The sequence below is a fragment of the Lynx canadensis genome, chromosome B1 (assembly GCF_007474595.2).
Source record: "Lynx canadensis isolate LIC74 chromosome B1, mLynCan4.pri.v2, whole genome shotgun sequence".
Lineage (NCBI taxonomy): Eukaryota > Metazoa > Chordata > Mammalia > Carnivora > Felidae > Lynx > Lynx canadensis.
Window position 1 is genome coordinate 84860676 of NC_044306.2, and position 25494 is coordinate 84886169.

The 25494-nt window shown below is 41.1% G+C and overlaps 1 protein-coding gene across 2 annotated transcripts in view; it reads right to left on the minus strand.

The window, feature by feature from the left end:
- IL15 (interleukin 15) overlaps positions 1–24846 on the minus strand; it is an 80111-nt gene extending 55265 nt beyond the window's left edge. Inside the window, exon 1 of one of the 2 annotated variants that reach the window (XM_030313012.2) lies at positions 24702–24846. The gene's annotated coding sequence lies outside the window, so the exon portion shown is untranslated. Of the gene's footprint in view, positions 1–24166; positions 24639–24701 lie in introns of those variants that run through there. The other variant, XM_030313013.2, reaches the window with a different exon arrangement.
- Between the last annotated feature and the right edge of the window lie 648 nt (positions 24847–25494).

The window sequence follows — 25494 nt, forward strand, 5'->3', positions numbered from 1 at the left end:
CATCAGATTTTATTTCCAGTATTTGATTCAGCAAAGCTGTGGATCCAAGCTGGCCTCTTTGCAAGGGGACCCAGATAATCAGACCTAGTGGGCTATACCACTAGGGGAGGGAGGTGAGAGGGGAGGAAGAGATTAAGCCTAATTATGCTCGGAGGGCCAGGGTAGAGACCATTGTACCGTTGAGGAAGAACTCACACATGTTCCATAGAAATGACCAGCTTTGGAGACCTCCCCCACATAAGGTATCCATGGTTAGTTACTATCAGCAGGAAGAGAAGCACAACCAACAGAGGATGACCTCAAATCAGAAAATATCTGGCCTTTGTGCCCTAGCCCCCCTCTCAGTCTCAAATTCCATCAGTGAAAACCAGAAGGAAGTTAGAAGGCAAGAAAACATGAACCACACTCTCTTCCCCCAATGGGCCCCACAGGTCTCACTTCAATTGGCAGAACGTAAGATGACACTGGCATTTTACTTTTATTTTTTTTAACAAAATTTTTTTAAGGTTTATTTATTTTTGAAGGAGAGAGACAGAGCATGAGCAGGGGAGGGGCAGAGAGAGAGAGGGAGACACAGAATCTGAAACAGGCTCCAGGCTCTGAGCTGTCAGCACAGAGCCCAACGCGGGGCTCGAACCTGGGAACAGTGAGATCATGACCTAGGCCAAAGTTGGACTCTTAACCAACTGAGCCACCCAGGCGCCCCTTATTTTATTTTTTTTTTTAATTTTTTTTCAACGTTTTTTTATTTTTATTTTTTGGGACAGAGAGAGACAGAGCATGAACGGGGGAGGGGCAGAGAGAGAGGGAGACACAGAATCGGAACCAGGCTCCAGGCTCCGAGCCATCAGCCCAGAGCCTGACGCGGGGCTCGAACTCACGGACCGCGAGATCGTGACCTGGCTGAAGTCGGACGCTTAACCGACTGCGCCACCCAGGCGCCCCTACCCCTTATTTTTTTTAAGCTTATTTATTTTGAGAGAAAGAGAGCATGTATGCGAGTGGGGGGTGGGGCAGAGAGAGGGAAAGAGAATCCCAAGCAGGCTTAGCCCTGTCAGCACATAGCCCAACCTGGGGCTCAAATATAGGAACCATGAGATCATGATCTGAGCTGAAACCAAGAGTCAGATGCTTAACCAACTGAGCTACCCAGGTGCCCCAGTGACACTGGCATTTAAAATGGGCTCCACAGTTGAATAGTTGGAAGTGACAAGCATGCTATAGGATCTGACACTTTGCAAACAAATCATTGCAAATGGATGATGAGGGCAGTGGTTCCAGAAACATTTCAGAGTTAGCATAAAGAGGTTTTACATACCATCTGTTAGTAGACGAAAAGGAAGGAGTCAATGATTGGTCAGAAAAGATTAATTTGTTTTAGATCTATTTAGGGCAAATTCATATTTCATCTATTCCTCCTACCCCCTAACAATATCTTTTCTAGTTTTTTCCCTTTCAGATTCCCTTTTTAACAATCTTTCACCTGATCCATTACCATAGTAATAATAATAAGCCTAACATAATAAGCATAACAAGAATTCTTATTAAGCTTTGTGTTGAAAGAACAGATTAAGGTTTTTGAGAAAAGTGTTCCATTTAAAAGTTAATCTTAGACACAGCCATCAATCTTAGCATGTTTTTTTTTCTTTTCCATCTTCACCTGTACGTGATGTTCATATAACAGCCAACTCCTTACTCCTGATTTTATTTGCCATGTCACTGTCTCCTTCATTATCTTGTAACAACTTCGTTGAGAATTTTGCTTAGAGATTTTTCCATCTTCTCTATGAAGCTCCATCAACTCTATTAGGCACACCTAAGAGAGGTCCATTCCGTGGACCCTCTTCCCTCTCCAATCAAAAACAAGCCCTAACTTCGGTGTGATGGTGTTTGGAGATCAGGCTTTGGAAATGTAATTAGAGTTAAATGAGGTCATAAGGGTGAGGCCCTCATGATGGGATTAGTGCCCCTATAAGAAGAGACACCAGAGAAATTATCTCCCCCCTTTATCTCTTATGCCACCGCAACTGATGATTCCTGCATAAGGCATGAGAATGAAAGTAGCAAATACGCTAAAAGGCACAGGATGGGCACTCATGTTTCCAGAGAGATGGGGGGATAGCTTCTTCAGGAAACACTTACCAAAAGGTAACAAAAATATTTAAAAAACAAAAGAAACTAACTCAGGTCTCATGACATTTTGCCCCAAGAATCTGCTTGAGATTGACATACTCTTAAAAATGCTATCACAATACATCTTCTCCATAAATGCACAGCAGTGATAGCAGATGATTAGGGCTGACCTAGTCAGGTCGATGGCCTCTATGTGGCCAAATACATGTTTAGGAAAACTAGTCCCATCCCCTGGAGTTTAATTAGTACATATTTAAATGGAATTAGAAGCAAAGAATGTTAGATATTCCAAAGAACTTCCAGTTGGGCATCCATATTTCATAGAGAAAGAAATTGGGTCACCAAGAAATCAAGTGACTTGCTCTGAACATCAAAATTATGAAGGAATTGATACTCATTTCCATAAAGAATGTGAAGGTGCTATTCAGAGTTATAGTGAACACTGAAGCACTCATCACCCCAGCTGACAGCTCAGAGCTGAGTCTCTTCCCAGAAATGTGCCCCCAGTGGAAGGGAGCCACCTGGGACAAAGTCACAACACCTCCCTGTAGGGGACTGGCCTCCTTCCCTGGAGTTGGAATATCCCTAAAGGGCCATCCCAGCTTGAGAGCACTCACTCTCCATGGGACCAGTTGGCTGAGACCTCTGTGCAACTGTATCACAGTTCACCTTCTCTCTCTGTCTACCTTACTTCTATCAGCACTCACTTCCATCAAGTGCCATTCCTGAGAACATGCCCCAGTAGGTCTCTTGCATGTACATTTCTAGCTCAGAGTCTGACTCCCAGGGAACTCAACCTACAAAAACAGTCTATTCTACTACTTGAGAAAAGCGAAGCCTGGGAAACACTTGGATTGCATTGACATAAATTACTGTGGGATTTTCTTTAATTCAACAAGGTGCACTATGGATCCCCAATGAATATCCACAGTTAACCGAAAGTTATTTAGCCAGAGAACCCTCTATTTATATTGAACATCTTCTCAGACTGTTTACGGAATCTCCTCTGGGAAACATGAATGCAATTCACTCTAGCTCAAATTAGAATATGATTGCTAAAGTTACTATTGTCAATATGTCCTGTAATAGCAAAAGACTGGGAACGACCTAAAAGTCCACAGAAGACTGCTTAAATAAATTATGATATATACGTATAATGGAATATTATGCATCCACAGGAAAAAAATGAGAAGGTCTTTAAGTGCTAGTATGAAAAAGCATCCAAGGTGTATTATTTTAAGTGCAAGAAACAAGGTTACTCAACAGTGCATATCTGTTTTTTAAAAAAGAATTAAACACATGTTTGTGTTTCCTCGTGTATGCACAAAATATTTACAAAGGTATGAACTAAGAAACACTACCAGTAGTTGTTTCTATAAAAGGGAATTAAAAGCAGCTTGGTACGCTCTGAATTTCAAACCACAGGAATGGATTACCTTTTGAAAAAAATAAAATATTAAAAATTAAAAACAAAACACTGCCAAATATTAAATAGCAGGTATTTAAAAACTTTGTCTAAGCATATGAAGAGACTCTCGAAAAAAAACGTGTAATATCACTAAAAAGTTACTCAGATTATGAGCTCCTTGAAGACAGGAACTATATCTTTTTATTCATTTATTCGTAATGCCCAAAACCTAGCAGAAGGCCTGAAGCAGAGAAGGCAGTCAATAATTTGTTTTTTAATCCTGTTGCTTCCATACAGCAACAGATTTAAAACAGCCTTTTCTTTCTTTTTTTTTTTAATTTTTTTTAATGTTTATTTATTTTTGAGACAGAGAGAGACAGAGCATGAATGGGGGAGGGTCAGAGAGAGGGAGACACAGAATCTGAAACGGGCTCCAGGCTCTCAGCTGTCAGCACAGAGCCCGACGCGGGGCTCGAACTCACGGACCGCGAGATCATGACCTGAGCCGAAGTCGGCCGCTTAACCGACTGAGCCACCCAGGCGCCCCTCTTTCTTTTTTTAATATTAAACTTTGTTGGGTTTTTTTGGGTTTTTTTTTTTTTTTTTGGTTTTGTTTTTTAATGTAGTATGCAGGGGGCACCTGGGTGGCTCAGTGGGTTAAGCATCCAACTCTTGGTTTTGGCTCAGGTCATGATCCCAAGGTTCATGAGTTCAAGCCCTAGTTGGGCTCTGCAGCTGGCAGTGTGGAGTAAGTTTGTGATTCTCTCTCTTCCCCTTTCTCTCTGCACCCCCCCCCCCCGCACATGCTGTCTCTGTCTCTCTCAAAATAAATACACAAATTTTTTAAAAAATGTAGGATCTGGGGAAACTCTACAAATGGGGAAAGAATACCACATTCTTTTACTCCTGCCTTGGTTTTTCTATTAGCCTATAGTCAGCAACACTTAAAAAGTATCTGGAGTTACACTGTCCAATACAGCAGCCGCTAACCATATGTGGCTATTTAAACATAAATGCAAATTTAAAAACATAAAGCTAACAGTTCACTTCCTCAGTGGAGCTAGCCACATTTCAAGTGCTCAAAAGCCACACATGGTTTGTGGTTACCATATTGGACACAGCAGCTAGAGAACACATGCACCATGGCAGAAAACTCGTTTGGATGGCACTGATGCAGGTAGAGCAGACACTTCGGTTTCAGTCCCATCTAGATTGAATTCCAACTCAGCTACTTACTAACAATAAGGTTTGGAGGAGATGAATTCATCTCCAAGGGCCTCAGTTTCTTCATCTGTAGAATGGAGGAAATGATAGTGTCTACCCTCCCCGGGTCACGGTAAGGGTCAAGTGAGCTCATTCACCAAAACCTACATGGAACAGTCTCTGACACACAGGGAGCCCTTGAAAATGTGACCTCTTAGTGATTATCACCCCCATGAATGTGACCCCCCTCACCATGAACCAGTCCTCATATCACTCACAATCAGGCCGTTCCATCCCTCCCATAGGTCCCACAGAGAAAGGAGCCATGAGCACCCTTGCCGTCTAGTTCAGTGTTATTAAAGCACCAGTTTACAGTGAGTACAACTTATACTGATTCCTCCTCCAGGAAAGACTCGTTGTGAAAAACATGTCAGGTGAACTAATGTGTGCTACTGATGGGGTGAAGTTACATTCTGGCGCAAGCCCTTTCTTGGGTCAAATCCTGGAGACAAACATGTCCGTACTGTGGATTTCAATGGTCTAGGTGGATAGGTTTTTAAAATTCTCACAAAGAAGACAGCTGTCACACTTTGCCATGAAAAGGGCGACATCTAGTACAGCAAAATTGAAGAGGCAGAGGCAGCTGGGTCAGTCAAGGTGAGGTTTTTATAGCTGACTAATGTGAACTAAGTTTTAGAGAACATAAATCATGACGAGAGAAGAGATAAGGGAGAAGAATGGCAAAGGAACAATACCAAGAGAAAGGAAAGAGAAAGGACAGAAGACTTATAGCTTTAGGCCTTCAAAGATAAAGAAATACTTTCCTTTTATCCCAGAGGCCAGGCCATTCCCTTGTTCACTTGTGGCTTCCGACAACAGAAAACCAGACAGACTTGAATCTACTGGTGGCCAGTTTGGGCCTCTTTAGCGCTACCATCTTCATATAATAGAAATATTAAATATATATAATTCTAAACTGAATATATACATATAATTATATATATATACATGTATATATACACATACGTATATATACATACGTATACATACATACATATATATACATACAAATATACATATATACACACAATATATATACATATAATTACATATATATATTTATATATACATATATATATACACACACATATATAAGGAAGCTATTGTGGCGACTTTCTGATCCTTCAAACATTTGCAGGTAAAGATAAATGAGCCAAGGGGTGCCTGGGTGGCTCAGTCAGTTAAGCCTCCAATTTCAGCTCAGGTCATGATCTCATGGTCTGTGGGTTCAAGTCCCGTGTTGGGCTCTGTGCTGACAGCCCAAAGCCTGGAGTCTGCTTCAGATTTCTGTGTCTCCTTCTATCTCCTGCCCTTCCCCACTCATGCTCTGTCTCTGTCTCTGTCTCTCTCTCTCTCTCAAATATAAATAACATTAAAAAAATAAATAAATAAATGGACCAAAAAAAAAAAAAAGAAAAAACACCCAAAAAGTGCCCACGTGTGTGTGTTTTAAATGAATGTTCTTGTTTTGAATTCTTCAGGTATTTATATAAAAAGACCTATATAAAAATTAATCTTCATCATAAACATAAGTCAATTATTACTAACCAATTCTGTAGGACTGCTACTATAGATAATTGTTTAACTATTAAAGTGTATGTTGTGATTTACAATGGCCATAATGGCACCAGTTTCTACATGATTGCTCAGTGTTGCCACAGAAGACATACCTTACCTGCTGTAGCATGAAATGCCATATGACAATTTATAATGATGCACACTTCTTCTTACCTGCTGATAATAACCTATCAGGGAAAACGACAGCTTAATTATATAGCATATCTCCTACTGGATTTGAACATTTCTATGGCTTCTCACAAATCCCTTACAGAAGCCAAGAGGAACGATTACCACGATCCTCAGAAATAACACTAATAATTAAGTAAAAAAAAAAAAAAAAACAAAACTAAGGCAAAGTGGATCTTTTATTAAATACAGATGAACTTTAGCCCACATAATCCCTCAGTCCTGTCTCCAGACAGCTTTACCAGAGCTGGCTGTCATCCTTCTAATGTTCTATTTTTCTTGCTTATTAGGCCTCTGGTATCTTCCATTCCAAATAGTTGGCTTATTATGAGATGCATCAAGTGATTTACTCAGAGCATTGGATCTCTGAATCAACACAGTGGCCACGAATTGGCTGTTGGAGTCCCAAATGTCTTATTCCTAAAGCACTGCTTGCTGAGCTCCTTCCTGACAAGTAAACTAAACTTCTCAAGTCTCCACAGCAAAGCAGTAGTTGCTTATAAAACTGATGAGAAGCAGACTGTCTCTATTAATAAAAGTTATTTGCGACTGGGAGAGTGCTTGGACTCTTGAGTTCCAGGGTGGTCCATGTCATGGCTGGCCAGAGAACTTGGCTATCTTTTACAGAAATACTGGTTCCCTCCTCTCCACCAGGGCTCAGTGAAATTACCCCAGACATCGTGAACCCAGATTAGGGCATTTCATCAGTTTTAGTTCTTTATCTCTTCTTTCCTTGGTCTCACTAAATATTCTTATTCACATAGTAGTTACCAAACTATTACTACGACTAGATTGCCCTTCCTTTATCCTTTCTAATCTTTGCTTTTCATTCTTCTCTGCTTTTTAGCACTTCTTCCACATGCCTCAGCTTTTGTGCAGAGAAAAATGGGCTACACAGACATCATCAAACATGTTGTGTGCCCCATTCCTTCTATGGAATTACCCATTTGTTACAGTGTTTAAAATTCTAACCCTTTCTGTTGGGTGTATTTGTACAGAATGCTCCAAATGGCTGTATTTTTGTAGTCTAAAATGTCACATTTCTTTTGAAGTTTTTTTTTCCCCCTCAGAGGTGGTTATGGAAAGGTAAAATAGGCGGCTGGCTTCTGTGACCAGAGCCATTCCTACGACAAAGACTGTCCTATTAACTTAAATGACCAAATTACTAATGAGAAGATTTCTGACAAACGTGGAATGGGAACAAATGAAACTTCAAAGCCTTGTAGAACGTATCATCTAGGATAGAAAACAGCACAGAAAATTATCTCCATTCCGTTATAGAACATAGCCCTCCAGGCAACTACCATTAAATGTGTCACTCCATGTGCTGGGACCACGGACATTCATTTCTATAGACATAGAATTTCTCTCTTTGGACTTGTGTAAACAATAGCAGTGGCATTCACCACCTTTTCTTTGACTAGACTCTATGGAGACTACCATGTTTACAAACTATTTGTCACTAGAAAATTACAATTTCCAAAACTATGGTTCATGTAACATTGAGACTGAAGGCTCCTTGATAAAATTTGGAGCCTCCCTCATCTTACCAAAACCATGGAATGGACTGAAAGCTTAGAGAATTGAACTCTGGTCCTGGTTGTCTTTAGACAGCATGTGACGTTAGCAAGGTACTTCATGTCTTTTAACCTCAGTTTCTTTATCTTTAAAATAAAGAAACTAGGGGCGCCTGGGTGGCTCAGTCGGTTAAGCGGCCGACTTCGGCTCAGGTCATGATCTCACAGTCCGTGAGTTCGAGCCCCGCGTCGGGCTCTGTGCTGACCGCTCAGAGCCTGGAGCCTGTTTCAGATTCTGTGTCTCCCTCTCTCTCTGACCCTCCCCCGTTCATGCTCTGTCTCTCTCTGTCTCAAAAATAAATAAACGTTAAAAAAATTTTTTTTTTTTATTTAAATAAAGAAACTAGACTGGAAGGTGTCCAAAGTTCTCCCCAGAGTTGAAGTGCACCTATTAAGGTTACAGGTAGCTTACGAGCATATGGTCAAATTTATCCATATTATGTTAATCGTTTGTACTGTCAGGTTTGATGCCTGAGGGAATTCCTCTGCTCTAATCACCTTAGTTCTCCAGAAGAGAACAAAAGTGCAGAGAAACTAAACATAGTATCCAGGCTTACACAAAGAGGTAAAGTTGGGGTTTGCCACGTGTCCTGGATTTCCTGGATTTCATTTGTCATTATTAGTTCATTCAGCTAACAGGAAGCACAAGGCGTGTGCTATCATTGTGCTTCCTCTCCACATTACCTTCAATTTCAAACCAGGTCTTCTTATCCCTAAAATCAAGAGTTATAAAATGCTTGGGGCTCACAATCCCGTATGTCTTGATTATAACTAAAGGGCAGTATTAGCAGAATTTGAATTGTTTTAATTTCATGCCTTAAATCTAATGATCCTGTACCAGCATGACCATCAAAATGCTGCTATAATCCAATTTACTTCACTCTACTTATTTCCAAATAGCTACTTTCTAGGTCTGAACAACCAAAGTAAACATGTCATCCGTAACAACTCTGTGTCATCCTAACCCACGGTAGCCCAGCTGACATCTACCTTGGAAGAATGGGAAGATGGAAGTTTCATAATCTCCTTTACCCTGTGGCTAAGCCACCACACTCTTGCTTTTACCCTGGGATTCCTGGGATCTTTTCCCAACGTGGTTTGATAATAACAATCATAAATACCATCATACATTTACATATCTATTTATTGGAAGAATCACTTGGGAGAAGGAAGAGCAATTAATCCTAGAAAGTTCCTAGTTAAATGAAGAACAAGCAAGAGCAGCTAGCTTTGTCTTTGGAAATACACCCTGGAGGTTCCAGAGAAACAAGATAGTTTGTAGAATGCCAATATATGCTCAGGAGCTAATTCCAAATCTATAAAAATCCCTTGGGAGAGAGAAGGATCTGTTTGGCAGACCAGACTTGGATAGTTGGGGGCCGGAAGTAGAGGATAAGATGAGGAAGAAGGTTGTAGTTGTTGTACCCCCTTCCCTCCTTATCTTCCCTGAAAAGTAGGATTAGGTGATCTTGTTTTACTGGACATGTTAAACTTGACTGGCACTTTCTGGTTGGACCTGGATTGTGGGGCACTCAGAACCTAGAAAATCGGCAACATAACTGCATGAACCCATACCCTGGATCCAAGTAATTGTTCTTCCCATCATTGCTACAAGACAGAGGGGGTACCTCAAGTAAGACACTGGGAAAGATCCTTGACAAACAAGGTACTGGAATTGGAGAGTCACGGAACTGTTAAATCCAGAGTGCAACAGTATACCCTTCAACCTGGAGAGTACCCCACACCAACGCATTTGGAAGACATAAGCTAGAGCCAAGGGTTTTGTCTCCTGGCTGACGATAATGCTAGCCATGATGATCCCAATCTAAGAAAGAGAAGTTTACAGGGAAGAATATATAGCGTGGTCTCTATAAAAGAGAGATAAAACTTAAAAAAATTTATGCCAGATGGGAAAAGCCTAATGAAACAGATAAAACAAGAATTTAAAAAAAAATGCTTTGTAGAATGTAAGAAGGATTTTGGAAATATGAATCGGGAGCAAGAAATATGAAGAAATAACTGGGTATAATAAATATAAAAAAGCCACAAGTCATAAAGTAGAGAATTAAGTAGATAGCCTGAATGTCAGAAACAATACTGTTGGAAAGTGGCAGAATGAGCTACACAGTTAGATCGGGCAATATCCTGGAAGCCATTAGTAAGTAAAAATTAGCTAGGGAAAAAAAAAAAAAAAAAAGGAAGAGTGAAGTGTACATGGAGGATGAAAGTAGGAAATTCAACTCTGTCTACTTGCAGTCTGAAAAATAAGACAACAAATAAAAAGATAATAATCAAGATTTTTCCAAAATTCTAAACATCAGACCTCAAAATAAAGAAGATAACAGAATAGCAAAGAAAATAACTTAAAAACACATCCCACTGATAGTTAGGGATATTTTAGTAGCATTCACAAAGATTTAAGACCTCCAAAGAAGAGACACAAATGGCCAACAGACACATTAAAAGATGCTCAACATCACCGATCATCAGGGAATGCAAATCAAAACCACAATGGGGTATCACCTCACACCTGTCAGAATGGCTAAAATAAAAAATACAAGAAACAGCAAGTGTTGGCAAGGATGTAGAGAAAAAGGAACTCCCATGTACTGTTGGTGAGAATGCAAACAGGTAGAGCCACTGTGGAAAACAGTACAGAAGTTCTTTAAAAAATTAAAAATAGAATTACCATATGATGCAATAATTCTACTACTGGGTATTTACCCAAATAGCACAAAAACACTAATTTGGAAAGATATATGCACCCCTATGTTTACTGCAGCATTATTTACAATAGCCAAATTATGGAAGCAACCCAAGAGTCCATTTATATAGATGAATGGATAAAGAAGATGTGGTATATTTACAATGGAATATTACTCAGCCGTAAAAAAGAATGAAATCTTCCATTTGCAACAATATGGATGGATCTAGAGAATATAATGCTAAGTGAAATATGTCAGTCAAAGAAAGATAAATACCATTTGATTTCACTCATAGGTGGAGTTTAAGAAACAAAACAAAGAAAAAAGAGACAAACAAACAAAAAAACAGACTCTTAACTATAAAGAACAAACAGATGGCTACCAGAGGGGAGGTAGGTGGGGAGATTGGTGAAATAGGCGAAGAGGATTAAGTGTACACTTACCATGATAAGCACTGAGTCATATATAGAACTATTGAATCATTATACTGTACATTGGAAACTAATACAGCACTGCATATTAACTACACTGGAATTAAAAAAAAAAAATTCACGCCAAAGAGAAACTTCAACAATATTCATTAGAGTGAAAACAGCCAAAGGTCACAGTGACATCAGGCTTCTTGAAAGAAACAACAGATACAAGAAGATAATGGAGCAGAGTCCCCACAATGCTGAAGAAAAATAGGGGTGCCCAAGTGGCTCAGTCAGTTAAGTGCCTGACTTCGGCTCATGTCATGATCCCAGGGTTTGTGAGTTCCAGCCCCGCATCAGGTTCTGTGCTGACAGCTCAGAGTCTGGAGCCTGCTTCTCATTCTGTGTCTACCCCTATTTCTGCCCCTCCCCCACTCACGGTCTGTCTCTCTCCGTCTCTCAAAAATGAATAAGCATTAAAAAAAATTTTTTTTAAATGCTGAAGAAAAATAACCTTGTACCTAGAATTAAGTATCTGGGCAAGCCATTATTTACATCTGGGAAAAATTAGTATATTCACAGGTACGTAAGACCTCAGAAAAATTCACCCTTTGCAGCCTGTTTGAAGTAATTTTCGGAGGAAGCAAAAAGATATAGGAAGTAAAGGTAAGTAAAAATTTGACATTTACTATTGTTTAAATAAAGCAAAACTTACAAAGCACTTAGAATACTGCTTACACATTAAGTACTCAGTAAAAATAAGCAGCTGTTATCTTTGTTTTTTTATTTACTTTTTTTTTATTTATTCTATTTACTCTGTTAAATAACTGCACTCTTACTGACACTGTCATCATTCTCCAATACTAAAGAAAATGCTTTTTAAGCATAGTTCTGTGTTAAGTATGATGTTTACTAGAGATTATTTTGCAAATATCATTCATTCATTCATTTACCCATTTGGAAGATCCCATTTAATCTTACGAAACTCTTCTTCAAAAGTTTGATATAACTTTTTCTGCATGCAGCCATTAGGATTATATTAATAGGGTTTCTAATATTGGACCATCCATACGATCTGTAGGTAAATTCCATTTGATTAAGATAAGAGTGTCTCCTGGCAGGGGCAGTAGCACTGTGTTTTACTCTTACGTTAGCTAATATTTTATTTAATATTAAAAAATGCTGCTGAGGCTTTGTTACTCCGAGAGTCTTGATGAACTTGCTTATTAGTTTTCATAGCTGGTTAATTTTCATGGCTTTCATTCATAAATAAAGATAATTTTACCCCCTCCCTTTTAATCTTCATGCCTCTTCTTAGTTCTTCCAGTGAGGTAGCAGACTAGGTGATGGGTACAGGCTCTGGAGAGAGACTTAACTGAGGACCTTGGGCACAGGGTCTTGGTGCCTCTGAGTCATCTGAAGAGTAGCTGGAAAAGCACCTCCGGGAGTTTATGAGGGTTCCACAAGTTAAAGCGCTTGGCACATGGCCAACAATAAATGTTAGCTATTGAAATATTTACTGAATAAAGTTAAGAACAAGAGATACCTAATCCAATCTTGGAAATTTAGGAAAATATCCTCAAAAAAAACAATACCAAACTGAGACCTCTGGACCAGGTGGGTAAATCAGGAGAAAGGGGAGAAGGAAAAAAATGGATGGAACAATGCACTCTGGAGGGGAGACACACACATCCACATGCTTAGTGATGACAGAAAACATGTTTAGAGAATGGACAGCTGTTTAGTACAACCATACGTGGATGACCCAGCTATTCATATAGCAATATTCATTTCTCCAGTAGATAACAAGTTCCTGAAAGGAATCATGTTCAGTTCAGCTTTTTATCCCTCAGAGCACTTGGCATTGAGCCATGCACTGAGAAAATGTTCAATAAATATTTGTATTTTTAGGAAGGTTTATGGTCCGTTGTTCATCAGCCTGATTGACAACCATAGCATGGAAGCCAATACTTTATAAACTGCAGAGGCTGAGAGTAATGCATCTTGAATTAAGAAAGGTCAAAGTTTAGAGGAGAAATACCTCAATATCAATCTAAATGAGCCATCATAAAACTACACGTTTCAGACTACACCTCTGAAGTTTTAGACGTCCTTCACGAAATAATGAAAAGAGGATCTTGCTTCCCAGGAGTAGAGTCTAAAGGTATATGATATAGATCCTTAAAATGTTGCCATTTGGGGTTACTGCAAATTTTCAAGTGACATCAAAAGCTGTTATGACTATATATTTGTTTCCTAGGATTCTTGGGAAAAGGAGCACTAAATAAGTCAAATATTAACCATCCTAATATTTTTACAAAAATTTTCTCATCTTTTTTGTACTTGGAAATCATTTTTTTTTCAAAATACTTGGCAAAAAAATTAAGAAAGTTTAAAAAATTTTATTTGAAGAAATTTAGAGAATAGGGTGTATCTTGTTTCATTTCATTTGTTGAAGCATTTGCTTTGCACTTATAAAATTACTCCCTCAATAAAAACGGGCACAAAATATTAAACAGCCCCTCTCTTTCTTTGTTTTAGTTCTAAAAAGGTTCATTCTAATCTATAAAGCTCATAAGCATCATCCTAAAAATGAATGTAAGGATTTTATCAGTAGCCTGACCCAAATTAGATCCTTAGGAAATTCTATTTCCCCTCCTGACCTTGACAATAAGGAGTCTGCTGGGAGTGGTTTTCCAACAGCTCTGTGATGATCACTGGTGATGTATTTCTAGTCAAATCTGGTCAAACTCCTTTTCTCAAAAACTTACTATCACTTGACCCCTCAGCAATATGTGATAGATTATTTTTTTTAATTTTTTAATGTTTATTTTGGGAGAGAGACAGACAGACCACAAGTGGGGGAGGGGCAGAGAGAGAGGGAGACAAAGAATCTGAAGCAGGCTCCAGGTTCTGAGCTGTCAGCACAGAGCCCGACGTGGGGCTGGAACTCACGGACCGTGAGATCATGACCTGAGCCGAAGTCGGACGCTTAACTGACTGAGCCACCCAGGCACCCCTGTGATAGATTATTGACAAGAAAAATAACATTATTAAAGGTTTACTATGTGCCCGTTTTTACTGAGGGAGTAATTTTATAAATACGGTGTTTCCCAAACTCCAGCCCTTCCAACTCCATGATCACAGTTCTTGTCATTCTTTGTCCCATCTTTATCATTTATTCAAGAGGAGAGTCAATATGAACACAAGTCAATAATGATAAAATGTCACAGATACAATTAGAGAGCTATCCATCGGGAGAGGACAGAACAAAGGAGAAAATGTAGTCAATATTTCCCGGGGGAGGAGGTGGCTAGAGGGGAAGTAATGTTGGGGTTTTGCCTGGAGAATTTCGCAGAGAAAGTGACTCTTTAAAGACTGGTATATTTACAAAATGAACTCACAGCTACAGAAAATAGATTGGTGGTTGCCAGAAGCAGGGGCTTGGTGGGTGGGTGAAATGGATACAAGGCGTCAAAAGGTACAAGCTTCCAGTTATAAAATAAACATGCCATGGGAATGCAATGTACAGCCTGGTGACTACAGTTAATGACACTATACTGCCTGTCTGAAAGTTTCTAAGAGGGTAAGCCTCTCTTGCATGGGAGTTTGGAAGTGGGGGGGGGGAGGGAAAGGGGCGGGGACATTCAATTCAGTCCATAACAGTTACCTTTCCAAAAACTGAAAAAAATCTGAACTCCAAACACATCTGACCCTAAGAGTTTGGGATAAAGTACTATAAACCTTAGTTTATAGTTATAGGTACATGGAAAAGAGTTTAAGCACAGTGCTGGTGGGAGTGCCACAGGAAGTACATGGGTTAGGGAAAACCTCACTGCAAATGGGATATTGAACTAAACCAGTGAAGTAAGGGAGTGGGCTATATCTGAGATAACAGCAGTCTAAGAAGGGGAACAGCAAGTTCAAAGACTCTTAGATAAGAGCAGTGCAGTATGGGTGCTGAGTAGAAAGACTGTCAGTGTGACTGAAACAGTGAGCTAAAGGAATAATAGTAGAGGAGATAACAGATATACAAATCACTTAGGGCCTTACTGACCATTGTAACGGAATTTGGCTTTTAGAGAAGTGAGATGAGAAGGCCATAGTGGTTTTGAATAGAGTAGCATGACCTAATTAATGTTTTAACAGAATCACAACGAGGGTACCTGGGTGGCTCAGTAGGTTAAGCATCAGACTTAGGCTCCAGTCATTATCTCATAATTATTGAGTTCAGGCCCCACATCGGGCTTTCTGCTGTCAGCACGGAGCCTGTTTCAAATCTTCTGTCTCGTTCTCTCTCTGCACCTCCCCCTCTCATGCTCTCCCTCTCTCAAAAATAAATAGACTTTAAAAATAAAATCACAATGTGCAGCTGATAATCTCCAAAGATGGATGCCATCATCACTGCCTTCCTTTCGTGAACAAGCATGACAAGTTACCCAGCAAGAGGCAGAGTCTGTGTCCTCTCCCACTGAATCTGGGATGGGCTTCTGACTGTTTCATTCTGACCAATGAAGCAAACATAAAGTCTGGGAATTCTGTTCCCAGGCCTTAAGAGGATTTGCAGCTCCCACTTCCTCTTTTATGGACCCTGGACACTATGGAAGGAGTCTGACAACCCTGAGACCATCATGCCAGAAGAAAGCCCAATCTCGCCATGTGAAAAGTCCAAGTGGAAGAGAATGAAGGAACCCAGCCAACAGCCAGATTCAATGTCTTGAACCATCTCCGATAGTCCTTGGACAAATGGAGTCAAATCAACTGAGACCACAGACATTGTGGAGTAGAGACAAGTCATTGTCACTGTGTCCTGTCCAAATTTCTAACCTCAAAACCTTGAACAAATAAAATGGTTCTAAATTTTTGAGTTTATTGTATAGCAATGAAAAACTGAAAAAAAAAAAAAAAAAAGAAAAAACTGACACTAAAATTGGGATGAGACCGGGTGATGTGTAGACACCTGAAGAGTATCAAGGACACAGTGAAGGCGTGAAAGGCATTGACGAACTTCTTCCTGGAAGCTGGACAGAGGCAACTCGTATTACGTAGTGGCAAAATGTTTGGCAACACTGCAACAATATGGAAGAATGAAAACATACCTCATGAGCTTGTGGGCCTACCTAAGGAGATTTCTGAATGTGATAACTGGCTTCATTCAGCTGCCTAGGATTAATTACGGGAAGAGAAAGATGAACCGAAGTGTTCAAGTAGAAGTTAGAGGGAATCATTCAACACAGGACTTGCTAGGTTAGAAAATAAAACTTTGTGGGCGCCTGGGTGGCTCAGTCGGTTAGCATCCGACTTCGGCTCAGGTCATGATCTCGCGGTCCGTGAGTTCGAGCCCCGCATCGGGCTCTGTGTTGACAGCTCAGAGCCTGGAGCCTGTTTCAGACTCTCTCTGACCCTCCCCCGTTCATGCTATCTCTCCCTGTCTCAAAAATAAATAAATATTTTAAAAAAGAAAATTAAAAAAAAAAAAAGAAAATTAAACTTTTTGTCATTCTTGCCTCTCCAGACAGCAGTAGATGCTCAAAGAAAGAAGCAGTCTTAGGACAAAGTTCAAAGCCAAGTATTAGTACAATGTACTCTCAGGTTAAAGATCAAATCAAGCATGTGGCTGGAAGATGCCTCATTAAGACCTCACATTAAGGCAGAGCCTCAGAGACTCAGTCAGCGGGACAAAGGACTTCTTTTTTTTTTTTTTAACATTTATTTTTTATTTTTGTGTGGGACACAGAGACAGAGACAGAGCACAAGGTGGGGGAGGAGCAGAGAGAGATGGAGAGACACAGAATCCGAAGCAGGTTCCAGGCTCTGAGCTGTCAGCACAGAGCCTGACGTGGGGCTCAAACCCACGAACCACAAGATCATGACCTGAGCCAAAGTCTGACGCTTAACTGACTGAGACACCCAGATGCTCTCCAAAGGGTTTCTAAAACAGTAAGGGTCTCTCCTATAGCATTCAGATTTGCAGCCGAAGTAAAGAGGAGCCTGTCATAAAAGTCTTGGGTACATAAGTTTTCCATAATGGAATGAACCTCAATAAAATTTATAGGAAGGCCTCGAGGTTTCTGAGAAAATTGTACTAAAATAACTCACCACCAGGTAAATGAAAAGGAGGACACAGAAGATCCCTAGATCCCGAACTCAAAGCTGGAAGCAGTCTACCCAAGTGCTGACAAGAGCTATTTCTCATGGAAAAGGAAGAATGACTCAAAGGAGGGGTCTTTAACTTTCCAGTCAGCCCAGCTGAGGTGCCAGACACAGGAATGAAGAAATCTTCTGGGATGTTTCATCTCCAACAAGCTGAATGTAGCCCAGATTGCAGAATCATGACAAATAACAAATTACTATTTGTCAAGCCAGTGGGTTCTGGGTGTTTCTGTTTATTTATTTTGTGGGTTTGTTTGTTTGTTTAATGCAGGCAGGGCAAATAACAGAAGCATTCTGACTGCTGTGTTGTGTTAAGAACAAGCTGGGGGTGGGGGGAGCAAGTACAGCATCAGGGAGACCAACTCTTGCAATAATACCATAAGGCAGGACAATAGTGGCTTGGACCTAGATGGCAGCTGCAAAGGTGACAAGAAGTCAGATGTGGGATATATTTTGAAAGGACAGTTTAAAGGACTTAGTGGCAGATTAAAATGTGGGGTATGAAAAAAAAAAAAAAAAGAACTCCGAGACTAAGAGATTATCCATGCAACTCAAAGAATAGAACGGCCATCAAGTGAGATAAGGGAGACCATGGAAGAAGCAATTTTGGGGGTTAAGTCAGGAATTCAACGAGTAGGATACATCTACTCAGGAATGCAGACTAGACTGTTGTCTAGATGAGTCTGGAGTTCAGAGGGAGGTCATGACTGGAGACACGAATCACCACTCTCGGAAGGCACTAACAACCACCAGGCAGGATGCAGTCAGGGAGTGACTGTACATAGATAGAGAAAGGATCCAGTGACTGAGCAGCGGACTCCTCTGTTGAGAGGATAGGGAATAGGAACCAGCAGGCTACTGAAATGGATGATGGGGAGGCAGAGGACAATGAAGAGAGGAGGACTGTCTGGAAGCAAAAATGAAGAACTCAGGTCCTGCTGAAAGGGAACCCAGCCTTAACAACGGATTTAACATGGGAGGGGGGGGGTCTTGGTATCTCTGATGATACAGTTTTATGGAGCAGTAGGAATGACAGGCTGCCTGGTTCAGGAGAGAATGAGAAGAGAGAAATTGGAGACAGAAAGTAGAATTGACTTTCAGAGCTTTCCTATAAAATGGAGACCTAAAAACCAGGTGGCAGCTGGAGAGAAACACGAAGCCAAAGAGAGTTGTTTGTTGTTGCTGTTTATGGGAGAAATTACAGTCATGGGAAAGACCCATTAGAGAAAGACAAAAATTGATGATAGAGAGAAGGAATGAATTGCTATAGCCATGTCCTTTAGCAGATAATAGGAATAAGACTGTACATCTGAAGGACTGCCGTGGATTTCTGGCTCATTTCCTTATCTCGAATTATTTTTTCTTCAATAAATCCTACCCCAGACTAATTTTCCCCAAATACTGTTTTTATTATAATACTCCAACATTGGTTTTTTGCTATATTTCCTACCTGTTTCACATTCCTCTGATTACTTCTTAAATTGTTGAATGATCTCTCATTGAAGTCAATACAAACCAATCATGTGACCAACCCTTGGCTGGGCTCACACTATTATGTCTTTATTCAAAATGTAACTGTAGAGGGGCGCCTGGGTGGCGCAGTCGGTTGAGCGTCCGACTTCAGCCAGGTCACGATCTTGCGGTCCGGGAGTTCGAGCCCCGCGTCAGGCTCTGGGCTGATGGCTCGGAGCCTGGAGCCTGCTTCTGATTCTGTGTCTCCCTCTCTCTCTGACCCCTCCCCGTTCATGCTCTGTCTCTCTCTGTCCCAAAAATAAATAAACATTGAAAAAAAATTAAAAAAAAAAAATGTAACTGTAGAGACACATAACAAGATTAATTTACAGAGACAAAAGCTATTACAGCATATAAGGAGAAATAGAAGGAGAAAATAATTCTACCTGGGCAGTAGAAGGGGTTTCAGAAACTGTGGAGATTGGAGGCTTTGAGCAGAAGGCAGGAAGAATGACAAAAAAGTGAGCAGGAATAGCAAGGGTGGTCTAGAGTATAGAGAAGTGTGTCTAGAACTGCGTGGAAGAGGAGCCCAGACTGGGAAGGCTATCTAAGACCCCAAGCAGGGCTAGAACCTATTCCTGCCCCCCAACACTGCTCTCAGTGGGAAGCCTCTGCAGCTGCCAGTTCTTTACCATTCCCCCCCCCCCAACCCACCCCTCGACAAAAACACACACTATTGCTTAAGCACAATGGGCCATGGCAATCCAGAAACCAAGCATAGGGGGCAGGGCGGGCAACAGGTTGAACCAGAGCAAACTGAGATCTTCAAAGGGAAGAACAGGCACCCCTGGGGAACCCCATAGCTCTCCAAGGTCTGTAAGGGTATAGAGAGTTCTAAAGGAACCAATTTCCAGATCCACTATTTACAAAGGGACTCCTTTTTATAAGCAATATGCCTGAAATGTGCTGACAGCAAGCATTTTCTGGCAAGTTCTCCTTTCCCACTTCCCCTTTCATAATTACCCTCCACCCATTTTACCAAAGAAAGGCACATCACTCTCCCATTCAGAATCTTACCATGTGCCTTGCCCCTCCAGGGTGCCAAATAAAGGGGCAATTTGAAAAACTGGTATTAGAGAAACCTGCCTTAATCAAAGCATTGATATCAACACCACCCAGGTCTACATTTATGATACACATCTTATGATACAATATAGTTTTATGCCTCATAATTATCAAAACTCAAATGAATTACTCTGGTTACCTGTGTACTAATAATCTTTACAATAGCATAAAGAATAATTTTAACAAAATTATTTTAAAACTTTTAAACATATACTTTTTGTTGTTGATACGTACAAAAGAAAATAAGTGGGGAAAATATACTGTAAAGTTTCTAGCTATAAAATGTTCAGTTAAAGAATAACTGGGGTCAGTGCTAACAGTGCACAAGGAGTATTTCATTTCTCGAGTTTCTATTAGAAGGTACATGAACAAAATGCCCAGTGAGAGTGAAATGATACAAGGGATCATGGCATGTGCCACAGGGCTGCTTTCCTATGTCACTCTGATGAGTAGAGCCTCCCCCCACCAACCTTACAACCGATCATATTTTCTTCTTGTAGGATCATTTTCAGTTTCAATTCCTCTATTTAACAAAATACTGTTGTCACTCTCCTGACCCCCTCTGCACCCTGTTAGCACTTGGAGAAACCTTAGTATTTGGAAAACAATCAACTATGTATTCTTAGAACATGATCAGCTAACAGGCATTCAGACTTTTTTAATCCATATTTATATGGTCTATATACAAAATATGCATGGAGATAGATAGATAGATAGATAGATAGATAGATAGATAGCAGATCTACATATATTTTGGTCCTTCCAAAGATGACCTGCAAGACACTACTGGACTCTGGAATAAAACACTGAAAAATATATGTATACATATGCCCTGCCTCCAGACATAAAACATATATGAATAACACTGCTGAATTGAAATGAGATCAAACAGCCTCTTATTTATTTTTCATTCCAACACTGAGTGTAACCTGAAAAAAAAGTGAAGTAATAAATAGTAATTAATATAATTAATAATAGTTAATTAGTAAAACTCACCATTAAATAGCTAGTAGTAAATACATCGCAGTACTAGCTAAAACCACACATGTTCTCTCAACGCCCCTATGGAATTTTTCCATTCAATCCATTCAAATAGGAGAGCAGCAAGCACTTAAGCATTGTTCAACCTCAAAAGCCTCACGTGGTAATCTGCAATCACTGAGTAAGTAAATCTAAGAGCTAATACTGAGCTAAGGAAAGAAGCTGGCTTCTTGCCAACTCTCATACCATTGGAGCCTGTGAAAAGGCTTCTTAAATAGTTGACTACACCACCTCGGTTGTGATATAATTGGGAAAGGCTTCTGTTCTGATCTCTCCACGAATCCCACCTTTCTACTTGGATGGATGAATGAATAGTTAGATCAATAGATGCAGCCATTGATCAATCCACCTGTACCTATGTCATGCTCTATCAGCAAAAACTGATGCAAATTAAACAAATGTTTTCATTCAGGAACCGTAAGAGAAATTTCTCCAAGGAACCAAACACAAATAAATACTCATGCGAATATTATTTGATCATAAAGCTAATCTTTAAATGTATAATTAATGAAGTCAATCATGCAAGTACTGTATAAGCAGTATTACTTAAAAACCAACCTTCTATCATAAAACTGCATCAAAATGAAGTAGTAGATACTTGTCACTGACAAATTGTGGGAAATACTTCTATGGAAATATCATCCTTTATAAACACCAGTGATCTGAAATCTGTCCAGGTTCAAATCCCAGCTCTACCACTTAACTAGCTCTGTGACTTTGGGAAAGTTATTTAATTACCCTATGCTTCCATTTTCTCGGCTATATAACACAGTCCGTACTACCACCTAAGTTTATCATGATGATTTTTAAAAATACATACATACTCGGAACAATGTCCGGTACATACTAAGAACTCAACAAGTATTAGCTATGATTCATATTATTTCCCATAATTCAAGTTGCTGGCCAAAAGACAGCACTCTCTGTATTATCATTAACTAACCTTCAAAAGAATAGTTATCTAATGAACAAACTTAACAGTCAACTCTAAGAGAGAAATGAAAAAAAGGACAGTTTTCTAAGTTTTAAAATGTTTTAAAAACTATTTGGGGTCCAAGAGACATTTGAAAACCTAATTAGAGTTGTGGATATTTTCTTCAGAAAAATCCACTTACATACAACATTTCAGGGCTTCATTCACATCCTTCCTGAAATCTACTCAGAGCCAGCAAACCTGAGATGGAGAACCTTCTAGGGTTTAAAATCCTTCAATTATCGAACTCTATTTCAATAAACGTTAAACCACAGATTTTCCCCATCCTCCAAAAAAGATTATAAACTTGTATTTCATTGACAAATATTGTGTCTTGCAATATAGCTGTTGACATTTATATACAAATCTCATTGATGAAAAGAAAATGATCAAATTGTTCTTCTTAAGTCCCCCAATAATCTGCAGTAAAGTTCCAAACTCCAGGACAACAGCTTCAAACCAGGTTCTAGAGTTGCCACTCCAAATCAGCAGAGAATAGTGAACCAAAGTATGGGAAGGAGCATCTGGCTGGCTCAGTCCACAGAGCATGCGACTCTTGATCTCAAGGATGTGACTGCAAGCCCCACATTGGGTGCAGAGCTTACTTAATATATATATAGAGACAGAGGGAGAGGGAGAGAGAGAGAGAGATGATAGATAGATAGATAGATAGATAGATAGATGATAGATAGATAGACAGGCAGACAATTAAAAATCAAAGTATAGGAACACTGCCTACTAGAGATTCAGGACCAGTGACTAACCTAACTCCTCTGGGTCACTCTGTCACAGAGCAGATGATACTGCAGGAAAAGGCCATTCTGAGTACGACTAAAATTTTGAGAGGAGGAAACAGAGGGAGAGATGTAAGAATGTGACCTTAAAACACAATCACAACAAACCTTTAGAACTTTCTGAGATATCTTAACTTGATTATGTAAAATTTTAAATTCTTCATCGCTTTTTAAGTCTAAGAAGGCTATTGCTTTTTCTTCAGTTCCTTCTTTTATATATCTTTATATAAACAACGATATATTTATATCTTTTCTATATCTTTATGCTTTTTCCTTTGTGCCTCCTTCCTCTGTCTACCATGCCCACCACACTGCTTTTCAATAAAAGAACAGTAGTTTAAAATTTGATCCATATTGTACCTTGATGCTTTCAGTGGAATAGTCCACCACACAGCCACTGCACTGCTGAAGGCCACGATCACCCGGACCTTATCTGTCCATTCAATCAAACCTTTTTATTTTAGGCACACTGACAATAAAGGTCAATAAAACCTTTTTATTTTAGGCACACTGACAAGATGAGGAAGCCCATCAGTTACAGGTAGATGGCATGCCCCTTGCCGTAACATTAGAAAGTAGTTTTAAAAACATAATGGAAAAATAGCTAGCGAAAACCACTTTACTTCCAGTTCTGAAACTTCTGACGCATCCTGTTTAAGAATCTGTTATAAGCATCGTTTAAGAATCATCTTGCTTTATGGATACGCTGACGTTATCAAAGTCTTCAACGCACGGAATTTCATAGTTCAATTAAAATGAATTGTAAACATTCGCAAAATGCAGTCTCAGTAACACTGGAAAAAAATTAACTGGACTTTCATTTAAATCCATCTTGAATAAGGATTTTACTGCAAGCTTAAGTCTCCTGTATCTCTTCCAAGTTTCTAATACTGCTTTTCTTTTTTTAATTTTTTTTTTCAACGTTTATTTATTTTTGGGACAGAGAGAGACAGAGCATGAACGGGGGAGGGGCAGAGAGAGAGGGAGACACAGAATCGGAAACAGGCTCCAGGCTCCGAGCCATCAGCCCAGAGCCGGACGCGGGGCTCGAACTCCCGGACCGCGAGATCGTGACCTGGCTGAAGTCGGACGCTTAACCGACTGCGCCACCCAGGCGCCCCTAATACTGCTTTTCTAAGAGATGAGTGGCTTGATCAAGGCTGGAACTAATAACATAGACCCAGGCCTGAGTGCCCATCAGTAACCATTTCTGCAAGTTCCTCTCCCTAGGAGGACAAGTGTCCGTCCTCCTGATCAAAGAAGGGGAGGGTAACTTGATTTTGCAAGCAAAGGGAGAGACCAACCCGCAGGGTCCTAGACACATTTGAGCTGACCCGCAAGGAGTGTGGGAGGGGGCAGGGAAGAAGCGGGGAGCTGCGGTACCTTTCTTCGAACTCTCTGAGCTCGGTTAGGTGCAGAACTCAGCGCTCAGTGCTGCCAGACCGCGTCTTCTCCGAAACGGGCAGCCTGGGGCGGGAGGCAGGCGCACGTCCCTCTCTCTCCGCGGGTCAGCTGCGGAGTTAGCGGAGAGGAGACACCGGCGCCGGGCGCTGCCTCCCGCTGATCCGCTGCCTGCAGCACCGAAAGAGCCAAGCGCACGGAGGAGCCGCGCGGGACCCTCAAGCGGACCAGCAATCTGCGTTCCTCTGGGAGCAGAGGATGGCGAGGAGAGCCCACGGGACGAATAAAGGGTCAGAAGGGGGAAAACCTCTGCACGTAGTGCAACAGAAAACTGAAGTCGCGGTTAAGTGTTCCCCGTGAGAGGGCGGGGCGGCCCGGTCCGCAGCTGGTGGGGGGAAATGGGTAGGTCCGCCCGGAGCTGGGAGAGGCCCGAGGCGTAGACTTTCGGGGAAAATTCCATCGCCCTTTCAACCACCACCACCTTCCCCCCCACAGGCGGAGAAGCAGAACTCTGTACCTCCATCGAGTCCCGGCTGTAGGGCTGGGGGGCGGCGAGCGGCGCAGCCGGACGGGAACTGCCACCCGGCTCCCTGCCTTGGCGTTGGGCTTCGACTACAAAGAGCGAGTCAGCTGGGGTTCCCCTGGGCGCCCTGAACCCAGGGAGTCCCAACCCTCACCGAAAAGAAAAGTGAAAGAGAAAAGAGCAAGGAGCAGAGGGCAAGATAAACATCTTCAGAGGAGGCTGGAGGAGGGGCGGGATGGCAGCAGCCCCTGAACGACTGCCCAGGTGTTGCAGCTCCACGCCCCCAGGGCTGGGACGCCCCGCAGGTTTCCGCCACTGCCCAGTCCTGGGGCGCAGAACCTGGAGGGAGAGCTTGGACGAAGGCAGGGAGCGCCTGCCCCCGATTTCGGCCTTTACTTTCTGGGGCACCTGCAGAGAAAGCGAGAAATCTCAGAGACCATCCGCCGCACGCACCCAGCCTAGCTTGGCGCAGGAGGCTTCCCCAGAGAAGCCTGGAGACCTGGGCGCGTGGCGTGCACCCAAGTGGCCCACAGGCGAGGGAAAAAATGTGTAGGAGCGAGTTGGATGACTGTTCCAGACCAGCCCCTCAACCCGCGCGGCGCAGGCTGTAAGAAGGAAGCCTCTGAAGTTTTATTAGAACGGAGTAAGACACCTGGATGACTAGGGAGTTAGGGTAGACTGGAAGGAATGAGCCAGCCTGTAAATTATTTTTCCAGTCTAGTCTTACACTACACATGGTCCCATCAAATAGGACCGTGTGAAATGTTATTATAATATTTTACAGTTG